This window comes from Pelmatolapia mariae, linkage group LG4, assembly GCF_036321145.2.
Source record: "Pelmatolapia mariae isolate MD_Pm_ZW linkage group LG4, Pm_UMD_F_2, whole genome shotgun sequence".
Classification (NCBI taxonomy): domain Eukaryota; kingdom Metazoa; phylum Chordata; class Actinopteri; order Cichliformes; family Cichlidae; genus Pelmatolapia; species Pelmatolapia mariae.
Window position 1 is genome coordinate 15314650 of NC_086230.1, and position 23212 is coordinate 15337861.

The window sequence follows — 23212 nt, forward strand, 5'->3', positions numbered from 1 at the left end:
TGCTGTAGCTTGGATCAGACAGGCTGCTGGAAAAGGACTGGAATGGATTGCTTGGATCGATAGTGGCAGTGGCAGTAGCAAGTACTACTCTCAGTCAGTCCAAGGCCGGTTTACCATCTCCAGAGACAACAGCAGAAAGCAGGTGTATCTGCAGATGAACAGCTTGACAACTGAGGATTCAGCTATTTATTATTGTGCTCGATAGCCACAGTGACACAAGAGGAAGAATCTTTGTACAAAAACGGGGAACCAGCATTGATTTTTGTGGAGCCTTTGTCCATATGTATGCCTAATCACTTTTTTCTGCACATGCTGATCTGGTGCCAGGACAAACAGATCAGACCTCAGGCTTAGTTATCTTTGTCCCATCTCCCTGTACGCACAGTCCTGATCAGCTCCACTGATATTTGAAGAAGGAGGTGAGTCAAAATCATTTTGTCTAAAAAGGTCTAATTGCAGGCTAATTGCCCTTGGGAAAGGTATGTTTATTCTATACATTATTTACCCCATTTTATATACAGAATGTGAATTTAAATTTACCTCCAGACAAAAATCAATGTTTAAACACACACACACACACACACACACACACACACACACACACACACACACACACACACACACACACACACACACACACACACACACACACACACACATATGTATGTTTGCCTGGCAGCACCCCTGCTCCTCAGTGCCTGAACAATTACAGGAAGTCACCAGAGGAGGAGCCCTCAGACCACAGATGATTACAGTACCAGGCCACTAACACAAACGGTCTGTGTTTTATGCCACTCTGTAGAACTAGTTTTAATTTCAGTGGTAATAAAATAGTACTAACTGAATTATAATTTAAGGTACAGTATAAAATTCAACTTCAATAGCTCAAAGCTCAATTGTTGACAAAATAAAAAAAAACTACTTTAATATGTAATTAAGTCCTAGTAACATGTGACATGTATATTTGAAGCATTTGAACTAAGCTTCTACTTAAAAATCATCCTGTAACTGAGTTTAGAATTGGTTTTATTTCTATTTTTGGAAAGAAATCAATGCAGTGTTCATGAAATAAATGTATTATCTCCATTATCTCCATAGTTTACTGTTTAGTAAAAGATAATGCATTTTGATTTAATATTAGATTTCACAGTTAAGGATACTTTGTCACATTCACACTCTCTCCCAATGATATTCTGATACAAACCTTCAGGCTCTGCAGTTTGTCTGTTGTCTGTCTTTTTTCAGGGTTTTTATCTGCCTTCAGAAAAGATGCTGAGTTAACGGTGTCTAAGGCACTGTCTCAGAACAGATCCTTCATCAAAAGATGTATAAATATAGATCTATGCGAGGTGGTAAGCTAGTGAATTGAGGAGAAAAAAATAATACATAATGTTTGTGCATTTTTAATGTTAGCCTGGATAATTCAAATTGTGTTCTGTTTGAGGAGGGGCAGATGCAAACTATGTTCTCTAACATGTTTAAGTAGATGTACAATATGACTACATGATTAGCCACCCATATACACAGAGCAGAGACAAATGGCTTTAACAATGAATCATCCTAATTTTATGGCTGTTTTTCTCACCCTTTCAATTTGCTGGGCTGGTAAGGACAGCACAGTCCTTTTACATTATTGTTATATAACAATACAGAAGTTAATTGTTTCTGATTGTCTGTAGGCATCAAGGGTCAAACACTGACTCAGTCTGAACCAGTGGTAAAAAATCCTGGAGAATCCCACAGACTGACCTGTACATACTCAGGGTTCAGTGGCCATTATGCTACTGTTTGGATCAGACAACCTGCTGGAAAAGGACTGGAATGGATTGCCTTCATCTGGGGTGAGAGTAGTGGCAGCTTCTACTCTCAGTCAGTCAGAGGCCGGTTTACCGTCTCCAGAGACAACAGCAGACACCAGGTGTATCTGCAGATGAACAGCTTGACAGTTGAAGATTCTGCTGTTTATTATTGTGCGAGACCCACAGTGACACAAGAGGAAGAATCTTTGTACAAAAACTCAGGACATTACCAAAGGGAAATTTACTTTCTGCTGTTCACATTTATAGTGCACTGCAAGTCAACATCATTAACACAAAAAGACACAACAAGGGCACAAGGATCTGCAAAATATTTAACAATATCTGTTGGGATTAGTCATCAATTTGATAATCTATTTCAAAAATTGACTGTAAATTGCACTCAGCATCTTGTTTAGTTGTCAGACCAAATATATTAATCTTTAATAGTATCTTTTTTTAAAGATAAGACTTATTTATCATTACTTATTGCAGCCTGAAGGGAAAGGACTGGTATGGATCTGAATATAATCCTCGTAATTTATTCAGCAAAGATTCATTAAAAGTTAAGTTTAGCATCAATTTAGACTCTTCCAGCAAAGCACTGACTGCAAGTGGACAGATTGTGCAGACTGAAGACACTGCTGTGTATCACTGTGGAAGAGAACCACAGTATCAAAACATGACTCAGTAGATATTCCTTTAACTAAACTCTGCACAGATACTTTGGGTCCGCTGTGTTTACCTCAGATTGGTTTTAAATAAGCAAACATAAGAATTTGTCTGAGGGTGTTTTTATTGTTGTTTTTGTTGTTCTTTTTTAGTAGCTGTCAGAAGCCCCAGTTAAAAAAAGAACATTTTAACTGACTTGGCACTGTATAAACAACAAGTTAAATAATATAGTAGATAATATAATTTATTTTTTTATTCAGTCAGAAGCTAACTTCCACCTAGGCTAATATAAATATAATATATTTAGATTATAATATTTTTTTAATATAAATAAAATATATAGATTTACAGAAGAAGGGAAACTTCCAGAAGATTTTTTTTCACCTGATTTTTTGACAATGCTTAGTTTTAGTTTAGATTCATTTGTTTGAGTTTTTTTCTTATTGCTGTATGGAGGACATATGTCAGAGGCAGAGGAAAATCAGTGTAGGAGTTTTTACTGCTTTACTAAAATTATTGACATTTTAATATTTTTATTGTACTTTTACGCCCTATCTTGGTTGTGATGAGCAGTATGTTTCTCACTGTTATATTGTCATGTTCTATTACAGTTCAAACAAGTGTGTATCACGTGCCTATTGTGCGAAATGGAAGTCTATAGTTGTGTAATTGTGTAATATTGAGAAAATATAGATGTTTGTTTAAAGAACTGTTTTTGTTTCTTGCTTTGTGCTTTTAATATTTTAGATATTTCTTGTTAAATTTTACAGATTTACAAAATTTATGTATCATTGACAGTCATTGAGAGCAGGTTAGCCAGTGAATATTTATAAGACTAATTTGATTAAATGACAAAAAAACATAATATACAAACATTTTAAAAAGCAGTTTAGCAGATATAATTGAATAAACAATTATCAAAATGAAATTATTATGTCAGTTTTACATGAGGTGACCAAAAACATTGATATAAAACACTTTAAATGTAAACATAAACACTGTGTGTTACATTAAGATGAGATAAATTTAAAGATTTCAGGAAATAAAAATATAAAAATATTTTTAACATCAAAATGTACAGTTTTAACACAGAATATATAACATAAATTTATTGCATGTAACAAATGTACAGATTTTTTCATGTTCTTGATGACTTTATAACAGAGGATTTTATTGTTTGTTACAGAGATTACATTTAACTCATCAACATACTCAAAGACTCAATAAAGCTGCTTCATTGGGAAATTGTTTTGGTAAAATTGTTTTTTTGTTTGTGTTTTAAATAATATTTTTATTTTAATTATTTCAGTTTTTTATTGTTAATTCTGATTGCCACAGTGTTATCTCTTATAATCTGTCAGCTTCCATCTACATGCAAAGCAAACTTCCTGACAGTCGACTATAAAAACTTGAAATCATGGAGCCAGTTAAAGCAGAAGAAGAGAAGTTCGCATCAGATTATCTTGAGTACCAAAATGTTCTCTGTGGCTCTGCTGCTCCTGCTGGCTGCTGGATCCTGTGAGTCTGACTGAAAAAAAACAAACAAAAAAAAACACTGACAGTATGATCACAGCATACTGACTGTTGCTGTTACATAAAACATGTTTTTTTCACAGGTGTGAAGTGTGAACAGCTGACACAGCCAGAGTTTGTGACTGTGCAGCCAGGTCAGCGCCTGACCATCACCTGTCAGGTCTCTTATTCTCTGAGCTACTATCGGACATCTTGGATCAGACAGCCTGCAGGGAAAGGACTGGAGTGGATTGGAAGTGTACGTGATGGATACAACACATATTACAAAGATTCACTAAAGAACAAGTTCACCATCAACTTAGACACTTCAAGCAAGACAGTGACTCTAAATGGACAAAATATGCAGCCTGAAGACACTGCTGTGTATTACTGTGCCAGAGAGTCACAGTAGCAGAAACCATCAGCAGGCCTGAACAAAAACTCTTCAACGTCTGATTAGTTGTAACATGAAGCCACCAGAGGAGGAGCCCTTAAACCATTTATGGTTTAGGAGTGGTTAAATAAGAAAAGGCTTGTATACTTTCTATAACAATGAAAAAATAAAATAAAATAAAAATAAAAATAAAGAAAATATGAAAATACAATAATTTTACTCAAAGACATAAAAAAATTCTGATATATGCTACACCCATAACTTAACTTGATAAGCCTAAGTTTAATCAAACTCACTTGTGCCCAACATAAAGACATAACATAAACAACTATAATGCAAGTCTTTAATGAAATGTCTTCAAATTAGAACTTAAGATTTAGTTTGGTTGTTTTAACTTCAGTGAAGTTTGAGTTTATAAAGCTTCATAGATGTCACTGAAAGAAAAAAAGTGTGCATGCTTCAAAGCCTCTTATTCTATATTATTAGACTTTACGAAATTAACAAACTAAAAAGTGTAGTGCTTAATATTCGCACTGTAAGAGCGCATATTCAAGTGTTCAGAAATAATAGCAAATGTTTACAGTAGAAGAATAAGATGAACACATACGCAGACATGCTGCAGTTCATGAATTCCTGCAAAAAATGCAACATGATAAAAGTTATGAGTGCTATTGACAATTTTGCATGAGCTAAGGTGTGGTTCTCTAACAGATGGAGGAACAGATACAAGGTTCACTTTTCCCTAATTAGATGTTTGTTTGTAGGTACTGTTAAATCCTAACTGAGTGTGAACCAGTGGTCAAAAGGCCTGAAGAATCCCAGAGACTGATGGGTATAAAGTGAGAGTTTGACAGTCATTACTGGAACGCTTGAATCAGACATGCTGCTGGAAAGGTAGTGCACTGCTACTCTGATTGAAAAGAATATTACTCTCAGCATTTACCATCTTCACAGATAGCAACTGATTCTGCTAAAGAACAATTAATTAATTAAATTAATTAAAATTAAATAAAGATTGAAATGTCTGTGAAGCACAGTAACTGAAGTATAAATTTATGTATCTGCTGTCAGTAAAATAATTTTGTAAAACTAGGTGGAAGCAAAGAGGGAGAAATACATATTGTAAATTCAGTCTCACTGTCTTGTTAATTGTTCATTTTAATCATTAGAAAATTCTGCACTGTAATCATATACAGTAAATATGATTTACTGACAAATGTGATTTATACATTTTCCAACTTCTGCTTCTCACTTTGTAAAAAAGAGGTATTTTTTGTTGAGTAGGAGGAGCCAATCCAAAACTGATATGGCCAATGCCTTCAAATGTTCATCTGCAGAGTAAAAGTCACAGACTGCAGAGTGGACACCAACAATGACTTTTACAATGATCAGACCAAACTGTTTCGTTGTCTCTCTTATTTTGTTTTCTACCTTGGCTGGTAAGGATACATAAATCTGTTGGACAAACAAACATTCTTTTAATGAAAATGTGATCACAACAATAAGTTAATATTTCTGTAGGTATTGAGGGTCAAACACTGACAGAGTCTGAATTAGTGGTTAAAAGGCCTGGAGACTCCCACATACTGACCTGTACATACTCAGGGTTCAGCAGTGATATTGATGCTGCTTGGATCAGACAAGCTGCTGGAAAAGGACTGGAATGGATCGCCTATCGCAGCAGTGGCAGTGGCTACATCTACTACTCTCAGTCAGTCAGAGGCCGGTTTACCATCACCAGAGACAACAGCAGAAAGCAGGTGTATCTGCAGATGAACAGCTTGACGACTGAGGATTCAGCTGTTTATTATTGTGCTCGAGAGCCACAGTGACACAAGAGGAAGAAACTCTGTACAAAAACTTAACACCCCAAGTCAAACCAAAACTAATCTTTTCTTTACTTCATTATCATGTACACATTCAGAAAAAAATAGTCACATTAAATGTTCATGGTTTTTGTGTGTTCTGACTATCTCCACATACCTGTGTTTCTAATCAGTCAGTGTTTTTATGCAAAGAAAGTCTGATGATTCTTTTAAAGATATTTCTTATTTGTTTACGTACTGATAATTTACTTTTATTTATAATTAAATGGTCATTAAATTTAGCATTTAAAAAAATAGTAAATAGCTTTAAATTATTTTCGGCCACAGCATAATTTCTGCTAAAGCTGTATTTAAAAGCCATGTTCTCATATAATAAATATTATCAACACTTCATTACTTTGAAATAAAAAAAACCCAATGCTGGTAAAGCATGCACATTTTCTGAAGCAGCACAAAATTAACATTATAATAAGCACACACAAAAAAAGCAAAAGAAATTGAATGATTCATCTATAACTGGCTGTGATAATTGCCCCTCCCTCCCCATGACTCTGATGCAAAATTTCTGTTTGTATAGAGTACTTCTATCCTGCACTAACTGTGGAGCATCAAAGGTCAAATCCCCAGCCTCAGGATGATGGACACACTTACTCTCTTGCTTGTTGCCCTTTCTCTGCCCTGTGAGTGATCTTGTTTCTTGCTTGTTTATTTTATTGGATAAGACTGAGTGATGACACCTGTAATATTTCTCTCTAGGTGTTACAGGTCAGAGTATGGAATCCATTACTTCAAGTCCAGTAGTGAAAAGACCCGGGGAGACTCTGAGTGTCTCCTGTAGGGGATCTGGCTTTACATTTAGTTGCTGCAGTATGCACTGGATTAGGCAACCTGCAGGAAAAGGCCTGGAGTGGATGGGTCATGTTTATAGCGATGCAAGTAGAACTGACTATTCAAGCAGTCTGCAAGGACGTATAGAAGTCACCAGAGATAACAGCAACAGCATGACCTACCTGAGACTGTCAAACCTAAAGCCAGAAGACTCTGCAGTGTATTACTGTGCAAAACACACAGTGTTCAAAGTGCACTGAGAGGCTGTACAAAAACTTGCAGCTCTACAGTTTCACAGTAACAGCTGTTACCATAACTTCTGAATGTGTATTTATGAAAAGCATCACCTCAGGATATAAGGATATAAAAGATGTGTAAGAGTATATCTCAAATATCCTGAGTTTAGTATTTAATTTATGTCAGCATCACGTCTCCTTTAGTGGACTTTTTTTTAATAATTTTTAACCTAATTAGTTCATCATTTGACATGACCATTTTTTTATCAAGCTCTGCCTTGTGTGTTGAAAAATCATATCAACAGATCCTCACATTTTGTACAAACTAGGAATTCAAGTGTGATCTTCATCCTTAAAAATAGTTCATGAATTAAAACGATATAAGACATTATTTTTTGCAGGAATGTGTAATAATTGTTTATTGTTATTTTTTTTTCTCTGTGATAAATACCTGTGGTAGATAAACCAACAAAACATTTAAGTGCCACATTTTTCATTCACAACTAATACAAACAATCAAGTATTATTATATTATTAATACACACAATCACAGTCACACACACACTCAGACACACTGATGCACATTAAAGGGACGGTTGATGTTTTACATTTTGTTACAGGTCTCCATTTTGTCAGCGTATAAACAAATGTATATTTCCACAACATGAATAATTAATAACAAACAAAAACACAAAAACAGTATTTTTAGGAGGAATCAGTGTAAAACATTTCCATTTCACCTCTACTTATGTGACTGCTTGAACACTGAGTTTACAGTTGAACAGGATGGACTGCAGGACAGGGCTGCTGCTTTTAACTATGTGTTGAGCAGGTGAGGAGTCTTACTGATCTTGATTTAATAGCATTTATCTTTGTGTTACTGACATATTTCACATGATGTTATCTTGCTTGTATTAACAGGTGGTGATGGCCAGGCTCTAACAGACTCTGAACCAGTAATTAAAAGGCCTGGAGAATCTCACAGACTGACCTGTACAGCCTCTGGATTCACATTGGCTGTAGCTCAGGAGGTAGAGCAGGTCACCTATTAATCGGAAGGTTGGTCGTTCGATCCTTGGCTCCTCCAGTCTGCATGTCAAGTATCCTTGGGCAAGATACTAACCCCGTTTCTCTCCGATGCATCCATCGGAGTATGAATGTGTGTGAATGTAGTTAGAAAAAGCACTAAGTACAGATAAAGTGCTTGTGTGAATGGGTGTGATTGGGTGAATGTGATATGTTGTATAGAGCGCTTTGAGTACTCCGGGAGAGTAGAAAAGTGCTATATAAGAATCAGTCCATTTACCATTTACCATTTACATTCAGCAGCTACCCTATGAACTGGGTCAGACAGGCTCCTGGAAAAGGACTGGAGTGGATCGCTTTTGTACACACAGGCAGTTCTTATTTCTTTTACTCCCAGTCAGTCCAGGGTCGATTTACTATTTCCAGAGATGACTCCAGCAGTAAAGTCTATCTACAGATGAACAATCTGAAGACTGAGGACACAGCAGTTTATTACTGTGCCCAAGAGACACAGTGAGAAACCGCAACAGGAGAGTCATACAAAAACTACTTCCTCTATTTGCCAACAACACAAGGAATACTGAATTTTATCAAAAACAGGATGCCATTTTCTTTAAAAATGCAAGATGAAATTTTCCTCAATATACTCTAATGCTAAGTGGTAATTCACATGTCACATACAATGTTATTCTGTATTAAATAGTGAAAACAACATTTTCAGAATAAAAAAGTACTTATGAGCAGCTGTGACAATAGTTGAACTGTGTATCTTCATGAAAGAGTTTTGAAATTTTCCTTTAAAAAAGAAAATACTGTCCACTAGCCTTGCAGTATTTATGTATTAAAAATAATTTGTTTAAACTTCATTTTAAATCAAAGTGATATAAAATTTAAGCACAAACAAGTGAATTTTTGTTCTTTTTCTCAAATTGTTCTGTGTGTAAATAAAAAAATGTAAAGAAAAAGACTCTGGAAGATTCATTAAATAAGTGACTAAAGCTTTTTTTGTGATAGTGTTTTTGTACAGTGGAAAAAAGTGTTATAACCTACCAAAAGTCAATTTGTTTTTTGTTTTTCATTGCTTTTTTTTAAGATTAATGTGCAAAATGTTTAATGGGAAGTGTTTTTTTTTCCTTCTGATATATTGCAAGTTTATAGAAACGTGCTGTTTGAAGTGATTAATACACTGAGACAATGAAACATACTTGATATATAAAACATTTTCTAAAGTTGCTTTGTGTCACTGTGCTGAGATCACAGGCACTAAGGAGCTGACTATTTTATTTACATTTTTTAAATAATTTTACACAGAACAAGCCATTAAAATAGAGTCATTTATTAGAAAACATCTCATTGGATTTGTTAAACACTGAGCAATACAATTTTTAACAATGATTCATTCGAGGTTGTACATGTGGGTTTCTGATAAATAGGTCCCTCTGGCTTTCCTGGCAAATGGGAAATTAAGGTCTCTTCCTGACAATGTGACACAGTTCGTTGCTGAGAAAAGCAAAGTTATAGCCAAGCCACTTACACCTGTGGTGTGCTGTCAAATACTGCGCATTTGTGTGTTCAATAGAAATAAAGACTAATAAAAGAAATCTGTGCCAAAAAGAGTACATTAGGAGCCCAGTGGCCAGCACTACTAGCAGTATAAGATATTATGTTCTGAAAATAGTGTGCAAATGACTGTCTTGAAAAAATGGTCAGTTCTAATATTTGAAAATTCTAATTTGCTTTAAAAATGTGAACAATTTAGTTAAAATAAATCAACAATTGGCAAAATGTTTATTATCATTTTTTAGTTTTTTACTTTGTCAAAGAGCAATATTTTTTGCTGAGGAGGAGGAGTCAATGCAAAACTCCTATATTATCTAACTTTATAAGTGTTCAAGCCTAAGTCAGGGATCCAACCTCATATAGACACAGCAGACTGGGCAAAGACAACTGACTTTAACAATGACCAAACCTGTTCACTTAGTTATTTTCCTGATTGTGTTTTGTTTCTTGGCTGGTAAGGACATGCATTTTGCTGAGCAAATTAAATGATATGAATAAATGTGATAACTAATGAGTGGTTAACATTTCTGTAGGTACTGAGGGTCAAACACTGACTGAGTCTGAACCAGTGGTTAAAAGGCCTGGAGACTCCCACAGACTGACCTGCACATACTCAGGGTTTGGTTATGATATTGATGCAGCTTGGATCAGACAGGCTGCTGGAAAAGGACTGGAGTGGATTGCTTATATTGAGGATGATAGTAGCGATATCTACTACTCTCAGTCAGTCCAAGGCCGGTTTACCATCTCCAGAGACAACAGCAGAAAGCAGGTGTATCTGCAGATGAACAGCTTGACGTCTGAGGATTCTGCTGTTTATTACTGTGCCAGAGACCCACAGTGACACAAGAGGAAGAAACTCTGTACAAAAACTCAGCACGTTTTTTGTGATGCTATAATGTTCTGCTGTTTTATATTATATACTTTGGTGGTATGTGTTCATGTAAATGTGAATATTTTCATCTGCCTTGCATGTAAAGGAATTTTAAGAAATAATAATTAACAAAAACATTGGAATCTAAATTTATGTTCTAAATAACAATTTTCTGTTTTTTACTGTTAGTACTACAGTAAAACTTCAAGGTGATCCATAACACAAAAAAAAAAGACTGCATTTTGAAATTAATATTAGATTCAACAGTTAATGACATAAAAATCAATAAAAAATTTATTGTATAATTTCTGTTACTTCCACCTAGTGGTATGATTATGCAAGTCTTCAGGCTATGCAGTTTGTATCTTCTCCCTCTGCTTGTTGTAAAGACTTTTGTTTCCTGTTTGAATAAATGTATGAAAGTTGGTCATCTCATGAAGGGACGGGAAAAATATCTCACATTGTTTGTGCATCTCTAAGGTCAGTCTGAATTATTTAACATACAATGTGTTATGTAGAAATTGCAATGACAGAGTTTGTGTTTATCTGTGAGGTGGAGGAGCTGATGCAAACAACGACCTATATGAAACTATAATGGTTGAATGCGCGATAAAGAATATAAGGCAGGGAGTACATGATTAACCTCCACTGTAAATAAGAGCACACATGAGAATTCAAAGCCACCTGAGGAATTGTATTCCCAGTAAAACTAATTATATTATCGATCAGAAAAGCCTCAGTGTTGACAAGGCAGAGTCATGGCAAATTAATCTAAATAATTTATTTAACAAATGAGATCAAAAATAAGACCTGAGTGGCAACAAAAAGAAAAGTTAGTCCACAGGGCAAGAACAATACCACCAAAGGCAACGACAACGTGCCGGACACAAACAGTTTGATGCTGAGTCAAGCAAAGTCACAGCTATGCCATCTGAGACACACTTATGTCTGTGGTGTGCACTGTAAAAAAATCCTAATATAAAAGTATTTTACTGTGTATTTTACAGTTTTGTTCTGTTCTTCTAGAATATCATTAAATTTACATAAATAGACTGTGATTTCACATTTCAAATGTAAATTAACGTAAAATCACTGTAATGTAATAAAACATAATTTTCTTGTTTTTTAAAAGTATTTGTCTGTGCATATGCATATTTAGATTGTTAAAATACATTCACAAATGTATCATGATTTCACAAATATGTGTCCATTATTTGAAAGATTGAACTGTTAAAATCAAATGTAATGCTATGGAAAAATATATAAAATGATTCTCATAAACTTTTTTTACATCAAATAATTATTATTATTATTGCTATTTAGGGCGATCGTGGCTCAAGAGTTGGCAGTTTGCCTTGTAATCGGAAGGTTGCGGTTCGAGCGCCGGCTCGGACACTCTCGGTCGTTGTGTCCTTGGTCAAGACTCTTCACCTACTGGTGATGGCCAGAGGGGCTGATGGTGCGATATGGCAGCCTCGCCTCTGTCAGTCTGTCCCAGGGCATGCAATCCATTGTTATTTAAACCAACTGTTAACTGTATATTTCTGTACATTTAAGTATTATTATTCATATTGCCACATTCATTGACCTTGTTTATAGGTAATTTCATTGTTTAATCACATTAAAATGTTCCTAATTTAATGTTTAAAAGCACTTGAAAAAGGCAAAATCCCATGGAAAATTAGGGCAACAAACTGTATTGTCATTACTGAAAATAACCGTATTTTTATGAGAAAGTTATTTTTTGTTATTTTATGGTATTATTTTGGCGCCCCAGCTGCCGGAATATTACTGTTTTTCTAGGATTTTTTTTTTTTAACAGTGTGCTGTCAAATACTGTACGTTTGTGTGTTCAGTAGAAGTAAAGAATAACAGTGAGCAGAAAAAAACAATGAGTGGATGCAAAAATGATGAAGTACAGGTAGAGCACAGTGGCCAGCACTAGTATCAGTATACGATACAATGTTATGAAAGTAGTGTGTGAATGACTGTCTTAATACATTGTCAGTTTTAATATGTAAATATTCAAAAACAATTTAATTACAAACAGAATATAATAAAATCATAGAAAACTGGCAAATTTTACATATTAATTTTTATTTTATTATTTTTTTCTTTGTTAAACAGCAGTTTTTTTTACTGAGGAGGAGGAGTCAATGCAAAACTCCTATATTCAATAACTTTATAAGTGTTCAAGGTTACGAGTTAGGGACCAAACCTCATATACACACTGTAGATTGGACAAAAACAACTGACTCTTACAATGACCGGAGCTGTTCATTTAGTTGTTTTCCTGATTCAGTTTTTTTTCTTGGCTGGTAAGGACTTTTTTTAAACAACTGATATAACTGATTAAAAAAAAACTGATTAAACTAATGAATGGTTAATATTTCTGTAGGTACCGAGAGTCAAACGCTGACTCAGTCTGAACCAGTGGTTAAAAGGCCTGGAGACTCCCACAGACTGACCTGTACATACTCAGGTTTCAGTAGTGATATTTATGCTGCTTGGATCAGACAGGCTGCTGGAAAAGGACTAGAGTGGATTGCTTATATCTATCCAGGCAGCAATTATATCTACTACTCTCAGTCATTCAGAGGCCGGTTTACCATCTCCAGAGACAACAGCAGAAAGCAGGTGTATCTGCAGATGAACAGTTTGACGACTGAGGATTCTGCTGTTTATTATTGTGCCAAAGACCCACAGTGACACAAGAGCAAGAAATGTTGTACAAAAACTCAGCACATTAAGCCAAGTCATAATTTGCTTTCTGCCATTAACAGCTTCTTTAATCAAACATTTTAAAAATGACATAAATATTTTGGGTTCATGTTTTTTATTATTTATTTATTTATTTTACACACTCATATAAAAATCGGATAGGACTGGTTGGCACTAAACAGCAGTGTGATCTGGTGCCTTCCCTTGCTAAGCCCCTCCCACACACTTCAGAGGAGATGTTAGGTGGTATTTCTGTAATACAGCAGCCACTGAATTAGTTTTGTTCAAATTTGGATGAAATTGTTTTTTTTTTTTGTTTTTTTTTTCATTTGTTCCCTTTTCTCTTAATCCTGTGAAGTCTCTCACTGTTACAGTCATCAAACCTGTAGTTTACTCAGTGCTCAGGTGCCATATTTGCAACTTATTGCAAGTTATTATGGACAACAAGCCTTTCCTTCACTGTTTCACCACCTGCTGCTTTCAGGTTTAACTTTTGTTCAAAAACACTAAGGGGGCAACAGAAAATCTCACTTCAAACAAATCCCACCTGAGTGGGATTTGTTTGAAGTGAAAGCATCTAATGCAAGGCACTGCTTTCACTTCATATTTGTTTGAAGGATGTGGTTTTTAGAGACTTTTGTAACTGGAATCTACACATACACAGAAACATTTTAAATATCACATTTTTATTTGTTTATTCACAGGGGATATAAAATAATAAAACACTGTACATGGACATACATAACTGTAACAATCATTATTAATAACTGAACTTTAATAGTTGCTTTGCAGAATAAAAATGGGTATTAACTCAATCAAACCTGCAGCAGTTATATTTTATTATTTAAAACAAAAACTGTAAAAATAAAAATAACAGTGCCAACTTATGATCTACTAATTTGTTAGGAAACATGTTATTTTTGTATTTATTTAAATTTCAGGAGTTAGACTGGAATGGATTGCTTGGATCGATAGTGGCAGTGGTAGTAGCAAGTACTACTCTCAGTCAGGCCGGTTTACCATTTCCAGAGACAATAGCATAAAGCAGGTGTATCTGTAGATGAACAGCTTGACGACTGAGGATTCTGCTGTTTATTATTGTACTCGAGAGTCACAGTGACACAAGAGGAAGAAACTCTGTACAAAAACTCACCACATTAAAATGATATTTACACAAATTACCTGCAGTTAAATGTAACTGACCGACTGATATAAAGAACAAAAAAAGGAAAGTTTAATTTATACTTGTATGCTAAACAGATTTTTTTTCGATGTACATTGTTCTTCCTCACAGTCAAGTGAAACATAATCATAAACACAGAACCTCTGATGCTTTACCAAAACTTGACAAAACCCTAAAGTGCAAATAGATCAGCATTTAGAAAACATTAAACAAGCAGACACACATGAAAAAACATATGCTGGAGTTTTCCCTTTCTGATTTTCTGCTTTCCAAAAACAAGTTCTTAAACAAAATGCACTTATCTAAATGAGTATCAAGTAGGATTTTAACATAAGAGAAAAAAAAAAGAATTTTTTAAAAAAAAGTGTAACTAAAGGTATAAGACTGTTTTACCTGAACACAATTGCTGGCCTGGGGCAATGGCCTGGAGAATATCCAGAATGAACCTGTACATGCTCTGGATTCAGCAGCTACAAAATGAACTGGGTACACACTGGCACTGCTGATATCTGTTAGTCCCATCATCTCAACTGATGACTTCAACAGTTTGTCTGCTGGAGTAAAATCTATTTTTGTAATATTAAGCTTGATAAATGAAACAGATGTTAAGTGGCATTTAGCAGAAACCTCACTATCCTTTTGTAAATATTTAACTGAATATTTACATGTGGTAGAAAACCATCCTCTTTCAAGAAATTTGGTTCAAAAACTCAGCCAAAAATGATATTTGCATAAATCTCTTTGGAAACAGACTAATAGAAAGATTTATGTGTATGCTAAACAGAATTCATTTTTATTTACTTTGTTCGTACTATATTGTTAAATGAACATTAATCACAAACACAGAAACTGTGTTTATGATTAAGTCTGGGAAGTCTGGGTTCAGGAGAGCACGATTGTCCTGGAGGGACGTTTCCTGCCTGACACACAATGCAGCAGTGATGCGTCGTGTGCCTGGCGGGACTGTCGATTGAGGACATAGAAGATTTATACCTATTCGGAACCATGATAACAGGGTTCTTGCTGATCTGAGCTAGCTCAGTCCTGGCTTATCGAAGATTAAAGAAGGCGTTTACGTGGGATCCAAAACCCCACAAGGCTAGTTGCTATAATCGAAGCCATGGGGACAGCTGTGAGTACTCAGACTGTGCCAGACTGGGCTTTTTGAAGGCAGATATAGAAAAGGTCTTGGAGAAGCTCACGGCTCTTCAATGGAAAATTGACAGACCTGGTGACCAGTGACGGACCTTAGATCGGCTGTAAAATTGGATGCAGCTTGTTCGCACTAAGCCCAAACATCCGTGATTCTCTCATGTTGCTACCTGTGTTGCTGCTAGAAGGCCCCAAAGCCGAGGCCAGCTGAAACAATAACAAATTCTTCTCCTTGATAACGCGACTGTATTTTGACTCTCTGCGCCACACCCCTCAAGGCCATCTGGGTTGACTCAGAGGACTGTTTACTTTCGCTTGACCGGGTGAAAGGACACTCTCTCAGTTGAACTCAGGATACACATACACATGCACATACACACAGACGAAGATACACACTCACCCCCCACCCCTTCGAAGCGCTTCCGATGCTTGTACCCCACACAATGCAGACAGCGGGTTGACTGGATCAGTGCAGAGATCCCGCAGGACCGGATGTTGCTGTCTGCACTGGCTTACTCTAACCCCTCTTTACCCACCCTTGTAGCTTGTCATGTAATTTCACGGTGTTATGATGCTTTTTGTGCTGAGGAGTTTTTGTTTTCTGTTCTGATACTGATCCCCTATCAGGAGCTCAGTCTGAGTAGAGTTCTCTTTTTTTCTCCTCAATTCCCTATTTTGTAGTACATTTCAGTTTTTCTTTACACTTGTTCTGACCTGTCTCCCCAGTGTGATGTTTGTGTAATGTATGTATGGTCGGAAGGCGTCCAATTTTGCTGCAGGCAACTGCAAGTGACAAATAAAAGGGCTTCATCATCATCAAACTCTGATGTTTAAACAAATGCTTAAACATAATGTACTTTTCTAAATGAGTATCAAGTAGGATTTTATGATCAAAGAAAAAATAAAAGAAAAAAAATGTAGAATTATAAGGACAGGACTTTCGTACCTGAACACAACTGATTATAAAGTAAATACATATCGAATAATAATGTAATAAAATGATCAGTACTGCAAGCTACAGTGTGGTTCTGTATTTGAGGGAGGAGCTGATGCAAAACTGTTCTAGTTTAACTTTACATAAGTGTTAGAGAGTTGAAGACAGAGAGTAAATCATTGATTTACCCACTGTAGACTGAGCAGAGAGAAATGGCTTTCATCATTATCAGACCTCATATTTGGTTCACTTTTCACATTCTCTTAATGAACTGGGCTGGTAAGGATTATAGGTTTACTTTCACTGATGAAAAGACAAAAAAAAATGTCTGCATCATTGTATCTAATGAGCTGTTTATCTGCAGGTACTGAGGGTCAAACACTGACTGAGTCTGAATCAGTGATTAAAAGGCCTGGAGACTCCCACAGACTGACCTGTACATACTCAGGATTTGGTGGCCATTACTGGAATGCTTGGATCAGACAGGCTGCTGGAAAAGGACTGGAATGGATTGCTTTGATCGACACTGGTAGTAGCACCTACTACTCTGAGTCAGTCAGAGGCCGGTTCACCATCTCCAGAGACAACAGCAGAAAGCAGGTGTATCTGCAGATGAGCAGCTTGACGACTGAGGATTCAGCTGTTTATTATTGTGCTCGATACTCACAGTGACACAAGAGGAAGAAACTCTGTACAAAAACTCATCAGACTAAGTCTAACACTGCTTGATTGCTGCTCAAATTACAGAAAATGCATTTAACTCATTCCTCACACTCAGAAATGCAATATTTGATGGTTTTATTAAGCCTTTTATAAAGTTTTACAATAAATACTTTTTTGGTGGATGTTTAAATTTAAATATTGTTATCTTCCGTGTCTGAATTGAGAATTTTTGGTTTTAAAAAAATTCACTATAATTGTTTTTAAGTAATATTTCGTTTTAATTGTACTAAAATTGTTTCTTACTTATACTAAATGCCACAGTGTGATTCGTTTTCTCTTATAATCTGTCAACATCCATATGTATGCAAATCAGACTTCCTCACAGGTTGATATAAAGTCAGAAGAAGATGAGAAGCTCCCATCAGATCATCTTTAGTACCAACATGTTCTCTGTAGCTCTGCTGCTGCTGCTGGATCCTGTGAGTCTCACTGAACACAAACACTATGATCACAGCACACTGATTCTTACTGTTACTACATTCAACATGTTTTCTCTGCAGGTGTGAAGTGTGAACAGCTGACACAGCCACCCTCTGTGATTGTGCAGCCAGGTCAGCGTCTGACCATCACCTGTCAGACCTCTTATTCTCTTGGTTACTACACAGCTTGGATCAGACAGCCTGCAGGGAAAGGACTGGAGTGGATTGGGATGAAAGATACTGGGGATTCTCACTATAAAGATTCACTAAAGAGCAAGTTCAGCATTGACCTCGACACTTCAAGCAAGACAGTGACTCTAAATGGACAGAATGTGCAGCCTGAAGACACTGCTGTGTATTACTGTGCCAGACGCCACAGTAGCACAACACATCAGCAGAGCTGATCAAAAACCTCTCGGTGGTTGAACAGTTGTAACATGAAGCCACCAGAGGAGGAGCTCCAAGACCACTGATGAATTGAAGGGTGTTTATACTTAGGAAAAAAAATGGGAAAGTGGCATTAAGGAGTCACTATTCTTACAGTTTTTTCTGAATGCTTAAACCCTAACTGTGATTCTTATAGCACAATTTCTAAAACTATTAATACTTATAGCAAAACCACTCACTGAGTTTGCAAAACTAAAAGCACAAACACTGCTTTGCACTCAGTTTGCCATTTTGTAACACACACTTTGCAAACCTGTAGCTACAATCCACTGCACAGCACTCTTTTTGCAGAACTGTAAACACAACTCACTGCTTTACACTCAGTTTGCAAAGGATCAACACACTCCTAGCAAAACTATACACATTTATGGCCATTATTTACACTATTTTGCCAACTGTCTGGCACACTGTCACATGTGAAAACTTTTTTAGATAATTAGTTCACTTTGCAATCAGCCTAAGCACTATAATACAGGTAAGCTGTGTGTGTGGAGTACAGTGGAGGGAGCAGGAAGAGTGAGAAGTAGAGGAGGCCGAGGAAGAGGACGTGGAGGTGAAGAAGTAGGACGAAGAGGACAACAAGGACAAGGAGGAGCAAGAGGAGGACGAGGAGGGGGGAGAGGAAGGGTAAGAAGAGTAAGAAATAGAATTGCTGATGACATCAGAGCTACAATAGTGGACCATGTAATCAACCATGGAGTGACCCTGAGGGAAGCTGGCCAACGGGTTCAGTCTAACTTGAGCCGCTACAGTGTAGCAAGCATCATAAGGACATTTTGAAATGAGAGTCGGTTAGTACAGTCACTTTGCACTAAGATTTGTAGCACTGCCATGCTAATGAGAAACACAACAATACCATAGATGTAAAATTCCAGAAGATATTTTCCCCTGTGCCTTGGACTAGAGCAGCGCTCCCCAACTCCCGGGCCTCGGACCGGTACCGGTCCGTGAGTCGTTTGGTACCAGGCCGCGAGAGTTGAGGCTCAGGTGTGAAATGTATGGTTTTCAGGGTTTTTATCGGTTTTCAGCGTTATTTTGTTGTCGTTTTTATCGTTACAGTTTTTTCTGATTGCTTACAGTTTTTGCCCGTTGCTTGAACACTATAAACCCATGCTTAGACTAAAGTAACACAACTTGAAGCTTTTGTTACCATACCTCAAACACATGTACCCATTCCTTAAGCAAAAGCGCTGCTTTGCACTCTAGTTGCAATTATGCAACACACTTGCTCCTTTATGCAACACACATGGTCCTGCATACTACACTCTATTTCATACATAAGACACTTCGGTCAAAAAATGAAATGTCAGGGTGCCATTTGGAAAACACATGTATCCAAAATACAAAACACATCGGGTAATTGCAACCACTCAAATACATACCTGAATGCACTGACTTGCAAAACTGAACACCAATTAGCCAACTACAAAAAGCCCTCAGTTTAGCCATGTCAAGAACTTTGCAAGCATGGATGGGGGGAGAGCAAGAGGAAGAGGAGGAGGAGGAGGAAGAGGTCGAAGAGGCCATGCACGGACCCATATTTGTGATGACATAAGAGCAACTTTGGTGGACCATGTCATCAACCATGGCCTGACCATGAGGGAAGCTGGGCAGAGAGTCCACCCACATCTAAGCTGCTCCACAGTGGCATCTGTAATACGAACATTCAGACTAGAAAACAGGTATGTCGTCACCTCTCCACCTTCTACTCTACTCAGATGGTTTGTATAGCACTGTTCCACAGTATATCACATTACCATATCAAGTGTACAGGGTATTGCAGGGTGCTAATGCTCCTTTTGCAGCCAAAGTGGTAGTTTTTGTGAAACATACCATGATTACTTATATTGAAGTACAGTGTTGTACAGTGGATGATACAGTATATACAGTAAAGTACTATAAGAAAAATAAGCAAACCTATGACAATATGTGGTTGTATGTCTCTGGAATGACTCGAAGACCTTCTGGGGGAGGACGCCAACAGACGGCGGGATCCATGAGCCCACGTATGCACAATTGTCATGATTTTTTGTGTTTACATGACAGTGTTTTTTCTATTACTGTATTATGTTTTTGTTTTTGTTTTTTGCTTTATCTGAATTCATGGTACTACAATGTACAATATTGAGTAGGCCGATTTGCTTTTTTGGTTGTTTGAAATGTGTCTCCTGAAAATGTGCCTTCTGAATAAACAATGAAAATCAAAGACTGCAGTGTTTTATATAAAGTAGACTAGTGTGTTCCCCCTGATCTGAAAGTGTTTGCATATGATGCAAGTAGGTGTCATTTTGTCAACAGAGTTACATTTTGACACAGGAATGTTAGGTTTTTGTTAGCAGAGATTAGGTTTTGAGAGTAGAGTTTCAATTTGGCACAGATGTGAATGGTATATTTCCCAGTGTTGTGTCATGTTTACTTGTGTTTAGGGTTTTGGCACAATGAGCGAAGTTTTGCAAAATGTGTTCAAGCAACGGGCAAAAACTGTAAGCACATTTTTTGTAATTATTGGCTATTTTTGCAAAACTCTACACACAAATAAGAAAACCTGTCACCCAGTTATCAAAACATTGTAGTTCTCTTGCAAACGCGAACACAGCTAGATTAACTCTTCACACCTTCGTAAAAATGGTGTTTTCGTATCAAACAGTACACACAAGCCATCGTCTACTAAGCACACAATGCGCCAACTGCACACTGATGGTATGAATACAAAACACATCTGGCTTTTGCCTTCTCTGTGTACAGATGTCAATTTGAGGTCACACTTTTGTCATAGTGTCATGTAAACATACAAGGATCCAAACTTCAAGTATTGGTGTTTATTCACACTCATCAAAACCAAGACAAAGTCAGAACACAAAATAGGAATTTCACAAAAAAAAGGAAAAAAAAGACAATCAGCCTACATCATGTCGTCTTTCTGGGTCCGGCCACAAAATTTCGTCCACATCGCATGCGATATCCTCCAGTCCAAGGCACCGGGGAAAATATCTCCTTGAATGCCGTATCCAGGCCTGACATGATGCCTGGTCAATATCTCCACATGCCTCCTCCATTGCCTGTAAAAGGGCTACCTGTTGATGAGGATTACGGTCGTACACTTTCCAGCGCCAGGCAGAGAAGAACTCCTCGATGGGATTTAAGAATGGAGAGTATGGAGGGAGGTTGAGTGCCATGAAGGATGGGTGGTCTGTAAACCAGTTGCGGACCAAAGCGGCCCTATGGAAACTAACATTGTCCCATATGATGACATATCGGGTCTGCTCTGGTCTCTGAACAGTGAGCATGTCATGCAAGGTGTCCAGGAATGCAATAATGTGTGCAGTGTTGTATGGGCCTATGGTTGCATGATGGTGAACAACACCATTTTGGCTTATAGCTGCACACATGGTTATGTTACCACCACGTTGTCCTGGGACATTGATGATGGCACGGTGTTCAATAATGTTCCTGCCACGTCTCCTGGTTTTACTGAGGTTAAAACTGGCTTCATCCACAAAAAGTAGCTCATGTCCCATTGCATCTGCTTCTAGTTCCATCACTCTCTGGACAAGACAAAACAAATGCAACACATCAGGCCCATGCACAGCACTACAGTATGCACTTCCAAATTCAGAACCAATGACACTAGCTTACCTGCACATAGTCATATCGCAGTTGCTTTACACGTTCTGTGTTTCTCTCGAAAGGAACTCTGTAAATTTGCTTCATTCTTATTCTGTGGCACGCAAGTACACGACAGAAATGCTTCCACTGTGTACATTTTGAAAGATGGTGTCATTATCAATTATGCGCTGCTGTATTTCGCGCAGTCTTATTGCATTATTGGCAATCACCATGTTCACTATATGGGTCTCTTGCTCTGGAGTGAACATTCTGCCTCTGCCCCCAACGTCTGGACGTCTAGCAATTCCGTAAAGTAACAATTTCAGTATTTTTGCATGTATGGTACTGTTGTGTTTCTCATTAGAGTATGGCAGTGCTACAAAGTACTTACCGATTCTCATTTCGAAATGTCCTTATGATGCCTGCCACAGTGTAGCGGCTCAGTTTAGGCTGAACCCGTTGGCCAGCTTCCCTCAGGGTCATCCCATGGTTGATGACATGGTCCACTATTGTAGCTCCGATGTCATCAGTTATTCTGTTTCTTACTCTTCTTACCCTTCCTCTTTCCCCTCCTCGTCCTCTTCTTGCTCCTCCACGTCCTCTCCCTCCAACTTCTTCACCTCCACGTCCTCTTCCTCCAACTTCTTCACCTCCACGTCCTCTTCCTCCAACTTCTTCACCTCCACGTCCTCTCCCTCGGCCTCCTCTGATTCTCACTCTTGCTGCTCCTTCCATTGTACTCCACATAGACAGCTTACCTGTGGCCTGTTTATAGTGCTTAGGCTGATTGCAAAGTGGACTGGTTATCTAAAACAGTTTTCACATGTGAAAGTGTGCCAGACAGTTGGCAAAATAGTGTTAATGATAGCCATACATGTGTATAATTTTGCTAGGAGTGTGTTGGAAATTTGGTAATTGAGTGTAAGCAGTGAGTTGTGTTTAAATTTCTGCAAAAAGAGTGTTGTGCAGTGAATTGTGCCTACAGTTTTGCAAAGTGTGTGTTACAAAATGGCAAACTGAGTGCAAAGCAGTGTTTGTGCTTTTAGTTTTGCAAACTCAGTGAGTGGTTTTGCTATAAGTATTAATAGTTTTAGAAATTGTGCTATAAGAATCACAGTTAGGGTTTAAGCATTCAGAAAAAACTGTAACTCGCTTTTCCTGGGTCTTTTCACGTGTGTTATGAATAAATCTTCTTTTTTTTGGTACCGGTACTAGTTTTATTTTGTTGTGTTTATCCGCGACACCTTAAAGGCCGGTCCGTGAAAATATTGTCGGGCATAAACCGGTCCGTGGCACAAAAAAG